Raw genomic sequence first — 14962 nt, 5'->3', positions numbered from 1 at the left:
AATACACATACGTCATATAATGAGAACAGGCTCAGAACCACAATCTTGGGGATGGGAAGAGGTTACCGTGACCTTCTACAAGGACATTCCCGCAAGGACATCCATCCAGTAACTGTCAGCCTTGGACTAGTTCTGTTCCTGTTCCTCATCTCTGTGGCCAAGGACTATTGCTTCAAAATAACTTACGCAATCTTCCTCAGCTATCCTTTAAAAACATCTCAGGTGCCAACCAACCTCTTTAAAAGTGCCCAGAGTTAGCAAGCAAACATGCCCCTATTGCAATGCTCTTTGCTCTCATAGAAACTCAGTACCGGCCGGGCGGGGGTGGCGCACGCCTTTAATCCCAGCACTCGGGAGGCAGAGCCAGGCGGATCTCTGTGAGTTTGAGGCCAGCCTAGGCTACCAAGTGAGTTCCAGAAAAGGCGCAAAGCTACACAGAGAAACCCTGTCACGAAAAACCAAAAAAAAAAAAAAAAGAAAAAGAAACTCAGTACCTTTGAGACTCTCTTTGGCAGCTAGCAGGGGAAAGGACAACGCTACAGCTCTTTTTTTTTTTTTTTAAGTGAATTCTGTGTGTGTGTCAGTGTGTGTGTGGGGGGGGCGCAAACAAATTCAGGTACCTGTGGAGGCCAGAAGATGTCAGATGTCCTGGACCTGGGTTACTGGCATTGTGAGCCACCTTATGTGGGTACTGTAAAACTAATTAAGCCTTCTGCAAGAACAGCATGCATTCTTAAGGGCTGAAGCTGTCTCTCCAAATGTTAACTCTTTCATTACCCTCACCACGTCTTGCCTCCCCATCTTCCCAAGTGGTAGAAAGGGTTTCAAGGACTTTGCCTAAGGGTGGGGAGGAGTGGCCAGTGACCAATAAAAGTGAATTGGTTATTTTCCAGCTCTTAAAAAGCACATTCAAGAACTCGAGGTTCACATGTAACTCTCGTTAAATAGTTGTTGAAGAACAGAGGTGAAAACTCTTCCCCTCCTTCCGCCTGGCTCCCCATTCCTCTCCCACTGGACACTGTCCTCCAGGACCAGACATAACCAGGATCCATGACACTTATCTGATAAAAAAAAAAAAAAAACCCTTTAATCCTTTGAGTTCTACCATGTGGACAGGTGCCTGGGCAAAGCCATGGATGAATTTTACATGCAGTGGACAACAATGTACAGTGCAGGAGCCTGAGAGCTGGTGTTCTCCGGCTTCATGAAAAGTCAGGGGAGTTTCACTTAGTGACTCCACACTTCCTCAGAGCAGGACAGAAACCTTTTTAAGATTTGTCTTGGAGCACCAGGCATGGTGGCACATGCCTTAATCCCAGGCAGGTGAATTCTCTGAGTTCTGGGCCAGCCTGGTCCACAAAGTTCCAGGATAGCCAGGGCTATATAAAGAAACCTGTCTTGAAAAAAAAGAAGAAGAAAAAAAGGTTCATCTTGCAAGAGAACTTCTAATACTGAAGCTGGCATCTCGGTTATCAACCCACTCTCTGGTGACCTGAACCTTTTCTTATGTGTGAGAAAGTCACGGCTTCTTCCCAGACTGCAAACAGCGTGGTTGGGTGGGAAAGAGAAACACTTCCCCCCTTGACAGGATGGCAAGGTGAAGTTTCAATGCATGCCGTACCAGAGGGGGAAGGTTTTGCTCCAAGATGACAGAGATATGAAGGATATTGGTGCAAACTGGGTAGAAATTCTAAGAATGACAAACACTGGGTATCTTATTAGACAGGTGAGGGCTCAGAGTTAAACACTGAGTTTCAACTATAGAAAAAAGTAGTGGTATTTCTTGTATACCAAATTTTCTTGTATACCAACATATTAGTTTCCAGAATACCCATGGGCTAATGTGACTTTATGTACATATTTAAATAACCTTTATTTGCATACATATGATACTTAAATACTGCTTTTAAAAAAATCCATTATTGTTCAAATGAACTATAGTCTTCTCTTATCCTGGAGGAACGCCCCAGACATCCAGTGTATACCTGAAACCCAGGTGACCACAGTCTGGGTTTTCCTACACACACCTACGATAAAGTTCAATTTATTTTCTTTTAATTTTTATTTTTTATGTGCATGGTGTTTTGCCTGCATATATGTTTGTAAAACATGCATGCCTGGTGTGGAACTGTGAGCCACCATGTGGGTGCTGGGAATTAAACCCAGGTCCTCTGGAAGAGCAGCCAGTGCTCTTAACTGCTGAGCCATCTCTCTGGCTCCATAAAGTGACAATTTATAAGCTAGGCACAGTAAGATAACAACAACAACAATAATAAAACAGAAAAACTATAACATAGTGTTACAAAAGTTATATAAGCAGGGTACAGGGGCGCATGCATGTTGTCCCAGCTAAGGAGGAGGATGTTTTTCAGCCCAGGAGTTTGAGACCAGCCTGAACAATATAGAAAGACCCGATCTAAGAATCAAAAAGCTATATGGCTGTGGTTTGTCTCTAGCACTACGTTAGCACACTCTATGTTACGGGAAGGAACGACTCACAGACTGGCAGAATCATAGACTTCATTGCACTAGTCGTCAGCATGCAGAAGAAAGCACAATTGACAACTTGGAGTTTATTTATTTTGGAATTTTCCATTGACTATTTGCAGACCGCAGTGGGCCACAGCTGACTTAACAGTAGAACACTGAAGAAGTATACAGAGGGGACTCTAGTACAGAGTGTGGACCGAGGCTATAGGAAGCAAGAACTCAATGTGAGTAAGCGTTAACGCCACATCAGGCACCACTTGGATTTCACGGGACTTTAAGGTCTAAGACGGGACGGAGACATAACTGACAGCTAACGCCAGCTGCTCACTCGCGGGGTGACCAGGGACATCATGCTACCTCAGTTTCTTCACCTTTCTTGTTTAAAGTGAGCACGAAAGGACCTTGTCAGGGCTCCCAATGCCACGTGAGTGATAAATAGTAGTGACTGTCATGGTTCCTCATGCCCACAGCTGCTCCCACAGTCTAGATAATAACGTCTTGTTACCCGAAGAGGAGGAGGAGGACAGAAAACAGTTGAGGATGGAAAGGCCAGGACTCCAGTAAGGTCTGTCTGGTCCCCAGGCCTCTGCCCCTACAGTGCCAGGCTCTGACGTTCCTAGTACAGTGTGGGCTTATAAAAAGGCTTCATCTCCCTGAGCAAGCACCAGCCGAGAGCGAACGCACTCTTCCCATGAGACAGCAGGAGCAAAGTCACTTCCGGGGGACTCCTTTTATTGATATTGGGGGCAGATGTTCAAGGCCCTGCTGCCATAGCCGCTTCTCATGGAGTCACTGACACATGCATGCTCGGTTCCTCTTCCTGCTTCACAAAGGAGAGTCTTGGGTTAGGCTAGATGAAGGAAACACCTCTTCAGCCTGTGCCTGGGAGACAATGGATCCATCCTATCATTTGATATCAAAGACATATGAGACCCTTTCTTCAAACTCCATTGCTATCTTTTTTTCCCTAAGACTTGAAAAAAACATGTGCATGCGTGTGTTCTTCTGTGAGTTTATGTGCACATGTGTGCAGGTGCCAGAAGAAGGCATCGGATCTCCTGGGGCTGGAGTTAAAAGCAGTTGTGAGCTGCTATGTGGATTCCTGAAACTAAACCCCAGACCTCTGAAAGAGCTGTAAAGGCTCTGACCCCAGAGCCATCTCTCCATGCATCCCACTCTGAATTTTCTCCCCACCCAAACCAAAACTCAAAGTCCAAGCCCTCATACAAGTTGATGACATTCCATGTCATGTCACCTTCAGTACTCACAGAGTATCAGACCCCTATAGCCAACAGATCATCTTCAAAGAAGGAACCCTTTGTGCACTCAAAAATGCCCTGAAAGCTGAGTGGAAGAAACAGTCTTCCTCAGGGAAGAGCACACCAGCTGGTTATCCAATACCACGTGATCAGCCCTGAAAACATACATACATACAAGTAACACTAGACAGCCTGAGCAGGTTGTATTTATATATTTAGGAATATATATTAATATATACTAATATATGTACATATATTAATATATACTAATATATACATATACATATATACTAATACACACACACACACACACACACACACACACACACACACATACATATATATATATATATAAGAGTGAATTTGAAAGAGAGCAAGGAGGGATATATGGAAGGGTTTGAAACGAGGAAAGGGAGGGGGGAGATGATGTGTTTATATTATGAGCTCAAAAAATAAAAGAAATATTTTTTTTTTAAAATGCACTAGAAGGGAATACTCACAACCTGAATGGCATGAATGGCTGGGGCAGCCTGGATCCTGTTTCCCTCCGGTCTACACTGCTGTAAACCGAAGTGGCACAGGCCCACGGACCAGACACAGTTCTTTGAAATACTAGTCAGTGTGCCCCATAGTTCCACATACTTGTTTGTGCTCAGTGGAAAATACTGGATGGTGGTGGTGGTGGTGGAGACCAGAGGTGGCGGGGCCCAGGGCACCTGTGTTTGCAATCTGATCCTAGTCTGACAGTGAGTCAGAGAGGAAAGTGCTCTGGTGCTCTGGGCTGTAAATCCAATCTGGCCACTGCTGCTACTGCTGGAATTGAATGAGCCTCCACACATCACCGTGGCAAGGGGCCAGGGCAGCGAGGGGGACTGTTTTTGTGATTAGCTCACCGTGATGTTTCTGCCATTAGCAATGATAAGCCTGCCGAGCACCAGTTAGCAATGTGGCTTCCTCTACTGGTTTCTCCAGACTGCTCTAAGAGGAAAGTATTGTCAATGGACGCACCTGTGATTTCCACCTGCTTCTTTAGCCAGAAAGCCAAGGGCAGATGCAGATGTGCCACAGGGAGAGGGAAGTTCAGCGCCCCCTGGGGGGTGACTCATCTATACAGCAAGAATGCATATGCTCGGCTAAAACAGTGAACTTTCTCTTGTTAAGAATTCATTTTCAAGAGAAAGTTTAGTTTCATTTCCTGACTGCCTTATGCAAAAGCTTCCAAATCAAAATAAGATGACTCCAGCTTTACAGGCTGGAAACTATGAAACTTTTTTTTCCAGAGAAATAGGTTTTTTTTTTTTCCAGCAACATTTTGGCAGACACAAAACCTAATTATAAAACCTTTGCTGTCTAGAAAAGAACTGTCAAAATAAAACAAATGCTGTCAGATATAGACTGTAAACCTCACTTTATTATTCATTATCAAATAAAATAACTGTCAGAAATCATGGAAAAACATCAGTTAGCCAAAGATCTGAGCAAAAACATTTAAGTCTATGACGTGGACACCTCATCTGTATCCAACTGATAAAAACTGAAATGGAACTATGACATCAACACTAATTCTTAGGCCCACCCCCAGCCCCAGACAATCCAGTAGCTTGGCTGTGTGACATTACCCTGAGCCATCAGCCTGAATCTCTGCATTTTGTCCCATGGACACTTTGGCTCAAGCTTCCCCAAGCACCCCCCTCCCCCTCCATAGACCTGAAAAGAAAAGAAATCTTGCTCATCCTCCTGGAGGTCTGGCCTTCTCTCCACACAGGGCACACTTGTGGATGTCAATGGTCAATGCAGAGAGATGCCATTCCACAAGGTGGAAGCCTCTTTGTCCCAAAGCTGGACCTACTGGTTAATAGCTGATTTCCTGGAACTCATTCTGTAGACTAAGCTGGGCCTCGAATTCACAGAGATTCATCTGCTTCTGCCTCCCGGGTTCTGGGATTAAAGGAATGTGCCACCACCGCCCAGCTGATAGCTGATTCTTTTGGATTCATTTTCTATATTACTCAGATGCAAAGTGGAAAATCAGTCTATGTCTTGGTATTATCTAAAGGTCTAGGGAAATTCAATACTCTTGTACTAAACGATTCTGAGAACGTAACCATGAAACCAGAGACTCCAAAGGCTGACCTTCATCTCACCAAATTGAAGTTTCTTTGCCTGAACTGGACATACACTCAACTCTGCCACAGATAAATTCAAATCAGCTCTCTAGTTCATCACCTCCCGCCTTGGGTAAGGCACACCCCCTCACCTGGGCTCCTGGGGTAAGAAGGTTTCACAGCACCCAGTTGCCACCAGAGGTATTTTTGTTAAGCCCCCAAACTATCAGGGCCACATCTTGAAGACCCAGTTGCTTTCACATCACAGGAAAGTTCAGACTTCAGTCCCACTGACAGAATTCCTTACACATGAGGCCTCAACCTATTTTGTGCCACACCTACCAAGTCACTTCTGCTTCAATCACACACAACAAATACTTGCGCTGTGAGACCACGCCATCACCTTTCAGGCTGACTTGGTCTTTGTATGACTGGTTTCCTCATGTAAACACTCCTTCCTTCATTTCTGCTGGACTCAAACTTTAAGAGCTAAGGTTAAGTGTCAGATCTTCGGTGAACCTGTTAGTACCCAAACAGGTTTTATCTCTCCTAGGTCACACATTTATTGCCATCACTCCCGGGGCACTTAACTTGTTGGCTCTTGGTGACTTTTTCTTCTCCTCGGGGCTAAGAAGGAAGCTCTGCTGTGTGTGTTTGCAAGACCTGGAAAAGGAGCAGCTAAGAGTAAAAGAAAGAAATAAAGGAGGAAAAGGCCACCCACTCCAAGTAGTGAGTGAAGATACCCAAAATTAGCTTTGGATGCAACACAGCTCTCCAAGTCCCTGCCTGGATGTTGTCCGACCTTGACCCTTTAGGAAAAGGATGCTACTTCAATCGGCAGATGACGGACTAGCAAGTGGGCCATCTGGGCCCCAGTGAGGATGTAAGCATCAAACCTACACATACAAGAACTGCTGGTCCCGCCTGGTCCCTGGGCAGCCACGCTAAGGTTTAAGGGGGCTGCTGAAGAGCACTTTGGAAAGCACTGGCCTGGAAGGGACTCTCCAGATCACACCTTAGCAAATCTGCTCTGAGCTCTGCCATTTGCCAGGGCCACCCTAGCTCTAGAACATGGCATACAAGCTCTTCTCATGTTGTAAGTGAGAGAAAGAGACAAGCTCCTTCTTTCTCTGTAAGCAGTAACCTGGCCTGTCAAGAGATGAGATGGGACGATGGAGAGCCGGCTCAGTGGTTAACAGCATTGCTACTTCTGCAGGGGACCCAGGTTTGGTTCTCTGTATCCATCAAGGCATCCCACAACTGCCTGTGACCCCAGCTCCAGGGAGATGACACCCTCTCTGACTCCTGTGGGTACCAAGCCATGTAGCTACAAATGAACAAAAACAAATCTTTTTTCTTTTTTTAAAGCTGAAATCAGAAGGGCAGTCACATGACCTGATCACAAAGTGGACAGCCCAGACACAGAGAACGGGCAGTGCAAGGCCCTTATTCAATTACACGGGTTCCTCAGATTAAGGTCAGGGTCTCTTTTAGTTAGAAACTAATTAGCTATCTATTTGATTTTATTTTGAAGTGCTGGGGGTGGAATTTAGTCCCCTACACGTGAGGCAAACGCTCTGTAACTGAACTGTGCCCTCAGCCCGGGGAATCACATTCATATGGAATCATGGAACAGAAGGACGGCTAGGTCTGAACACAAATCCATCTGGCTCTTTAATGACGTCACTTTTCCCACCATCCCTACTGCCACCTGGCTAACTTCCCTGAACACACCCAGGAGACGGGACCGTGAACTCGGGCAGGACACTTTATCTCTGGGTCTGGGATGCGAAGATCACAAAACCCGTCTTGATACAGTGTCTGGCACTTAGCACCACCACCTGGTAAACACGAGCTGTTTTTGTTGATAGACGTCACCGGAGCCGGTAAACAGTGCAGAGCAGACTACCCAGACATTAAATCCTAAATTCAGGTATCAGAGCTTCATTCTTGGGTTCTGTGCTATCGCCCTGCTGGATTACATGCTGCTCCGTGAGAAGGGGACTGCAATGAATTATGACGGGTTTTGTTATTCTTAGGGAAAACTCAGGATGACTCCTTTCTGTTTCCACGGGTTTAAACAAAGTTCATCAGTTAACTGTGGTTTAGCAATGACATCCTGAGATTCAAATGAAGCATCAGAAACTGAGTATTTATCCAGATGTTCATTTGAATATCTGTAAGGCTGTGCGGTGGTTTCTTTACTCAGGGAAGATAGGTGCTATGACCCTGGGCTCCCTGTGCGTACTCCTCAGCCATTTTCATCCTGCTGAGCGGCTCAGGGAGGATTCTGGGAAGGTGGGAGATTGGGTTGCTATTCTCCAAGTAACTGACCTGGCCACCGAAAGAGCTGAGATAAGGAAGATGGATGTGAGCAAAGGCCCAAATCAGGACCGGTGGGACTGGAAAGAAGGCCTGCAAGGAAAGTCACTTCTTCATTCTGCCATAGACATGTCATTGCTTGGAATAATGAGGGCCACTGCGGTTCTGACTCTCCTTTGAAATGTACTAAGGGCACAAAGACACACAAGTGTCCAAAGACTGAGAACATTTGTTCTCTGAAAGTCATGATGGGTCTGGGAACCGGCCAAGTGGTCTAATTCACTACCCTCTGGCGGGATTTAAAGCATTGGCACCCACAGATTGGGGAGCTCCCTAGATGAAGTTGTAAGACTCTTAGAAAGTGTAGATAATGTGGGTTCAATCATCATATTCCAGATCCTCTAGTAAGCAGTACAGAAGGGTCACTACGCTGTGTTAAGCAAAAGTACCAAATGTTTCTTCTAGTCAGTTTTCAAAAAAGTAAAATCTTCTTTGTCTTTCCTATAGTTTGATCTTACAGGAAATACTCAATTTTAAATTTAAAAAAATTAACAAATTTCCTGAGCCCAAAAATTTTGGGGCCCTCTGATGATTATTAGAGTTTATTGACAAACCACTTAACTCTTCCTCCAGGCCTGAACCCCGTCCCTGATGATCAGGTGGTTCTCTACCAGACTGCTGCTTATCTTTCAGTAATGCCAACGAGAAACAATAGACCGATCACCACAGAAGTACTGGAAAGTTTGGCAAGCTCAGCACAGCACAGAAAATGCTATTAACAGATAGAAAAGAAAAAAAAGAGAAAGAGAGAGAGACTTGTAGTTTTGGAAAAATGGACTTATTACCTATATACATGGCAAAGAAAACAAAAGTTGAGGCCAGTGAGTTTCTGGGACTGCTAAATCAGAGAAAAGCTGGAATATTCCATTTAGGCAAGCATCAGTTATTTTGTTTTGATGTTTCCAAATAAGGAATGTAAGTTAAGCGTGTCAAAATCTACAGAGTTCTTGTAAAATGGCACTCTCAATGTCAGCATTTACTGAATCTCTTAGGGTTACTTAGAAAGGTCATTGAACCTAATTGAGTGGCTGGGCGGTTCCGTTTCCCCAGAACACTTCTCTGAAGCTTTGCCAAATGCTAAAGGATCTTGCTGGTGGTTGGAGTTCAGTGTCAGGAAAGGCAGGCAAATGTAAGAACTAGCCGGTGCCCTTCTCTCTGAGGAACAGAGGGAGGAAACACTCAATGGTCAACACACAAACAACTCAGTAAGTCCAAAGATGAAGCAGTCATAAAATTTCAGATACTGAGGGCAAGAAAAAGATCCTTCCAATTTGCAGATGACACTTACTCCAAGGCCAAAAGGAGAAACCCTGTGAGTCCCCAGAACACTGGACTTCTCATGTGGCCAGAAGCAGCCCTCTGGCTAGTGCAGTGGGTGTGAGCGTGAGCTCTGTTCACAATACGAGTCCCAAGCAAGTGCAGGAGCTGTTGTAGTGAGGAAGGCTGGAATAGGGAAGGTGGGAAGCAGGCTGTTCTCAGAGTCCAGCAAGAGGAGAGTGGATAAACAAGGCAGGAAGCAAGAGCAGGCAAACAGCCCCAAAGCAGTCTGAAACCAAGACCAAACAATCAGCCAAAGCAAAACAAATGTCCCTGAGTAGTCACAACAAACTCACGAGGTCCAGGCTATCAGACCCAGCACAGGGCTGAAATGTCTCACACTCAAATCTACAGATAGGGGTGGCGTCCCGCCTCTGAGCAGGCTAGGATCTGCTGCAGGAAGCTGGAGGCTATCTCCACAGAGGAATGGGAGAAGAAAATCCTGAGCATTAAAGATAAGCCGTGCACTATGCCTGTTCTTCCAACATCAAGAGATCCACTTTCCGGTTATAAGGAAACTACTATATGAAACATGTTAGAGTAAAATGTTAGACCAATAACCCTTCATCATTTAGATAGTAAGAGGCTTGGGGCACAGTGAAGGGTAGTTTAGAATTGAGAAAAAAACCTTTCTATTCCATAGTCACATCAATGATTCTATCAATATAAGGTATATATCTTCATAGATGTTTCTTCCAGAATCATCTTCATATGCACATATAATCTATGCTGGAATAAAGTCATGTTAGGCTTGAATACCAAACACGAGCTACTCAGAAACCAAACAGGGTGCCTTTGGGGACTCTGATCTCCACTGCAATAATGCTTCCAGACATTATTCTCGTTCCTTGTAATTCTTGCCACCCAGGAAGCATTCAGGGCACAGTCAATGCTTGTCCTCTGGGGACAGAGAGTGAGCAGATGACATTTGGCTGAAGCAGCCATTCAGAGCTAGTTAGAGGGGAAAAGGGGACAGCAGAAAAAGCAAGAGAATGCAGCTGCATCCCTACAGAGATACTTTGGTCCCCACCCTGGAAACCCTATCCCAATGTAGAATGACGGTCATGGGAACTGAAGAGTGGAAAGGACTGTCTCATATCCCAGAGGAGACTGGGGGTGTTGGAGGGAGCAGCAGGGCTCTGCATTTTCAAGTGCCAAGTGTAGTGGTGTAGCATCGGATAGCAATGATTGCACAAGGAGAAGGCAGGCAGGCTACACCAGAGCACGGGGAAGCGCAGGTCCACTCACGAATGTTCTATCATTGAGAAGCACACAAATGGACATGGAGGTGGTCCCAAGACTCTCTGCAACAGGGAGGACCCGACATTGATCTTGATGGGAGAAATGGGAGGTGTGGCGGGGACAGGGACGCTTCCACTGAGGCTGGTGAAGGAGGGAGAGCGGTGGACCACTCACTCTCACCTCCCGCTCCAGCTCCAGCCTGTTGGCTTCTTGGAGAGGAGCCAGGAAGAGAGACAATAAATTAAGTGAGATGAGCTGTGCTGATTGAAACAGGTACTGTTTTTTGTTAACACAGACTTTCACTGGCTGAGTGACTTTTAAACACATTGGCTTAGGTTTCTGGGGGGTGTGATGTCCAGGCCTGTGGCTCTAGGATCCAGTGAGGGCCTCCCTCAGTGTGGCATAATCCATGCAGGAAGCAGGAGGACCGGAGATTGAAGAGAGACTTTGACAACAAAGCTACTTATGCAGTAGCAGCCTTAATCCATCCGTGACCACATCACTTCCTAAAGTCCCTGACTTTCAAATTATATTTGGCAATTATATTTCAGTTTGGGAAGGACATTGGAACCGTAACATGGGGTTGCCTCCACACAGCAGAACAGGGACCTAGGCAGCCCCGGAGACACTGATGAGGAAGAAGGAAATTACATGTCAAATTTCTAAGTCTGAGCACTGAAATCTGTGGTCACTCTGCACGTGTCCGATCATGTGAATTTGAGCAAAGGTGCTAAGGGTAAGAAAGGGAAACAGTGTTTGCAACAAATGATGTTAGACAATGGTATGTAAAGACAAAACAAAACTAAAAACCAAGACAATAACAAAACAAACACTGACCTACTTCATGAACCTCAAGCCAGCTATATTACAATTCCACAACACAAAGACAAAGAACTCAATTAAAATATGAGCAAAGGATACAAAGAGAAATTTCTCCAAAGTAGGTATATTAGTGGCCAACGAGCTCATAACAAGATGCTCAGCCTCATTACTCATTAAGTAGGCTCAAACTAAGATGACAGGCAAGATCATCTCACACTCCAGAGTACAGCTACAATTAAAAACTGACCACTTCCATGTGAAGCCATTAGAACCGATTACACTGCTGCTGGGAACACAACACTTTCTGTTTATCCTCCAGAGGTTAAAACTAGAGGTCCCAGGTACATTTGTTACCTTCGTGGCACCATAAAATCCAATAAAGGACAGATTCATGTTACAAAATGGATGAACCTCGAAAACATTAAAGAGAAAGTGGGACAGAAATGACCAGCTACTGTATGGTTTTATTTATACCACATGTTCAAAACAGGAAAATCTAGACAGAGAAAGTAGATAGTGATTGCAGGACTGGGCGGGACGGGAATGAGAGCAACTGATAATGGGTACAGGATTTCTGTTGGAGATGATAAAAATGTCCTGGAATTGGACAATGACAGTGAATGCACAGCTTTGCGAATACACTAAAAACCAGTAAGCCACATACATTTATGGTATGTGAATTATACCTCAATAAGCAATATTGTGGGATGTCCTACTGTGGTTCCAGTTGCTGTGACAAAACACCAACTGAGGAGCTGGAGAAATGGCCCGGGGGACAGGAGAGCAGCTGCTGCTCTTTCAGACAACCTGGGTTAGGTTCTCAACATCAATGTGGTGGCTCACAGCTGTCTGTGACTATAGTTCCTGGGGAATCCATTGCCCCCTTCTGACCTCCACAGGTACTGCATGTGTGTGGTACACATACATACACACAGGTAAGCACTTATACATATAAACTAAAAGCAAATAAATCTTTGAAGAATAAAAACACTAACAAAAAGCAATTTGGGGGTAAAGGTTATTTGACTTACACTTCCATGCCATAACCCATCACTAAGGGAAATCAGGACAGAAATTCAAGGCAGGAACCAGGATGTAAAAACTGTGATAGAACCATGAAGGAATGCTGCTTACTGGCTTGCTCCCTGATATCTTGCTCAGCTTGCTTCTTATACAACCCAGGACCACCTGTGCAGGGTTGGCACTGCTGCCAGTGGGCTGGGCCCTCCCACATCAATCAATCAAGAAAATACCCTATAGACATTCATATAGGCCAATTCGACAGAGGCATTTTTCCAATTGATGTTTCCTCTTTCAAAATGATCCTAGCTTGGGTCAAGTTGATGCACAACTAACTGGCACAAATAATAAAATAAAAAGGGAAGAGGGATTAAAGACTTATCAGTAAAACAAACCCCAAGAAACTCTTTCAGAAGAACATAAAATAATGTGTGCACTGGGATAGGTCAAAGGTCTCCTCAAGCCAAGTCTCTGTCACATTACTCTTGTGCACAGAGACCAGTAAGACCCATGATGGTGTGGGAGGAAGCAGGGTAGTGTATGGCCTCAGAAGGAGAGAGCGCAGCTCCGGTCAGCTGCTGGCTGCCATTGCAACTGAGCGACCCTGAATCTTGGGGCAACAGATGGACTCCCCTGGACAGGTATTCCAGACGCCATCCTAACTATCAAAACGCTGGGCTTTGAGGACATGGCAGGCTCTTCACTCATGCTTTTGCTGGTCTATCACAGTGACCTGGCTTCTTACAAATAAAACACACATGCACATGCATGTGCACACACCAGCAGGTATGTTCTGGAGCCAGGGAGTCTCTCTTAATTTTACAGATCCTGACTATGATAACCTCCCTTCTCAGTGGAGTCTTCCGCCGCAAGCTGATCCTATAAAACATCCATCTGGCATGTGAGACAAAAAAAAAATCAGTTTTGGAAAGCTTTCTGCATGTAGCCAGAGAAACTGCCTCATTGTTTATTCCATTTTTGGCTTCCTGAAAGTTTAAATATGAATCAAGTGGAAAATGACTTCAAAATAGATAAGGGATTACACAAGTCTTTCCCTCCTTCTCACTGCCATAAAAATGACCCTGTCAAACATGAAATGGTGTGCTGGCACTTTTCTGTTTTAAAACTACAGATGATAAAAATCCAATTATTCTATATGCACCTCTATGAATTTTGACAGCCACATATCAGCAAACATTCTCAAGAAACGGAGCACCCCAGACGGACTCCCTTGAGACATCTCTGTACTCATGTCATATGTCCAACTCAGTCCCTGGCACCACTGATATTCTCTGCATCTTTAAAGTTTTGCTTCTATCACAATGGTTCATTAGAACAACAACAACCAAAAAAAATCACACAGTCCAATCTTAGCCTGGCTTCTTTTCCTCAGCATGATGTGTTGGCAAGCCCTCCATGCTAATGGGTATGATAAGCATTCCTCATGTGCAGTGGGAAGCCCCATACTTGTTTACCCATCTACTAGTTAGTTACAGAAAATTTCTGGTGGTTTTTATCTGTTTTCAATAAAGTTGGATTGAGCATGTACCTGCTTGGTATATGTGAGGCCCTGGGCTCAGCTCTAAGCACTGAAAGAAAATGCTACAAACACAAAGATTCTTATGTATCTTAGTTTGGCCTCAAAGTAGACAGTCAAGGACGACCTTGAACTTCTGATACCTCTGCCTCCACCTAAGCTCTGGGATTATAGATGGACACTACCACACTTGTTTGGTATGGTTCTGGGGGCCAATCCAGGGTTTCACGCTGCTTGTACATGAAAGGGGCTACATCCTCAGCCCTAGGGTTTCAGTTTTACAGAACGGTTTCATCTCTCTCGGCAGAGGCAAACAAACAGGATGGCACCTTTAAGGCATTTTGTTTCACTCGTTCTCAGCAACTCACGAACCGGGTACTGTTTTCTTGCAGTTTATCATATAGGTTTCTCTTTTCTGTACATGGACCTTGTGGTTGATTCACTGTGCACCCTAATAAACTTCTCTGGGGTCAGAGAACAGAACAGCCACTAGATACAGAGGTCAGATAATAGTGGCACACATGCCTTTAATCCTAGCATTCCAGAGGCAGAGATCCACTTGGATCTCTGTGAGTTCAAGGCCACACTGGAAACAGCCAGGCATGGCGATACATGCCTTTAATCCCAGGAAGTGCTGGCAGGAAGCAGAAAGGTATATAAGGCGTGAAGACCAGGAACCAGTAGGTTAAGCTTTTAGGCTTTAGAGCAGCAGTTCAGCTGAGATCCATTCGGATGAGGACACAGAGGCTTCCAGTCTGAGGAAATTGGCAAGGTGAGGTTGGCTGTGG

At 44.9% G+C, this 14962-nt stretch overlaps 1 protein-coding gene across 1 annotated transcript in view; it reads right to left on the bottom strand.

Annotated features, from left to right (window-relative positions):
- The window catches only part of Arsb (arylsulfatase B), a 166460-nt gene that overhangs the window by 86426 nt on the left and 65072 nt on the right, over positions 1-14962 (bottom strand). The window lies entirely within an intron of this gene.

The sequence above is a fragment of the Onychomys torridus genome, chromosome 15 (genome assembly GCF_903995425.1).
Source record: "Onychomys torridus chromosome 15, mOncTor1.1, whole genome shotgun sequence".
Lineage (NCBI taxonomy): Eukaryota > Metazoa > Chordata > Mammalia > Rodentia > Cricetidae > Onychomys > Onychomys torridus.
The sequence above is the reverse complement of the archived record's forward strand: the minus strand, read 5'-3'. Positions and strand labels throughout refer to the sequence as shown.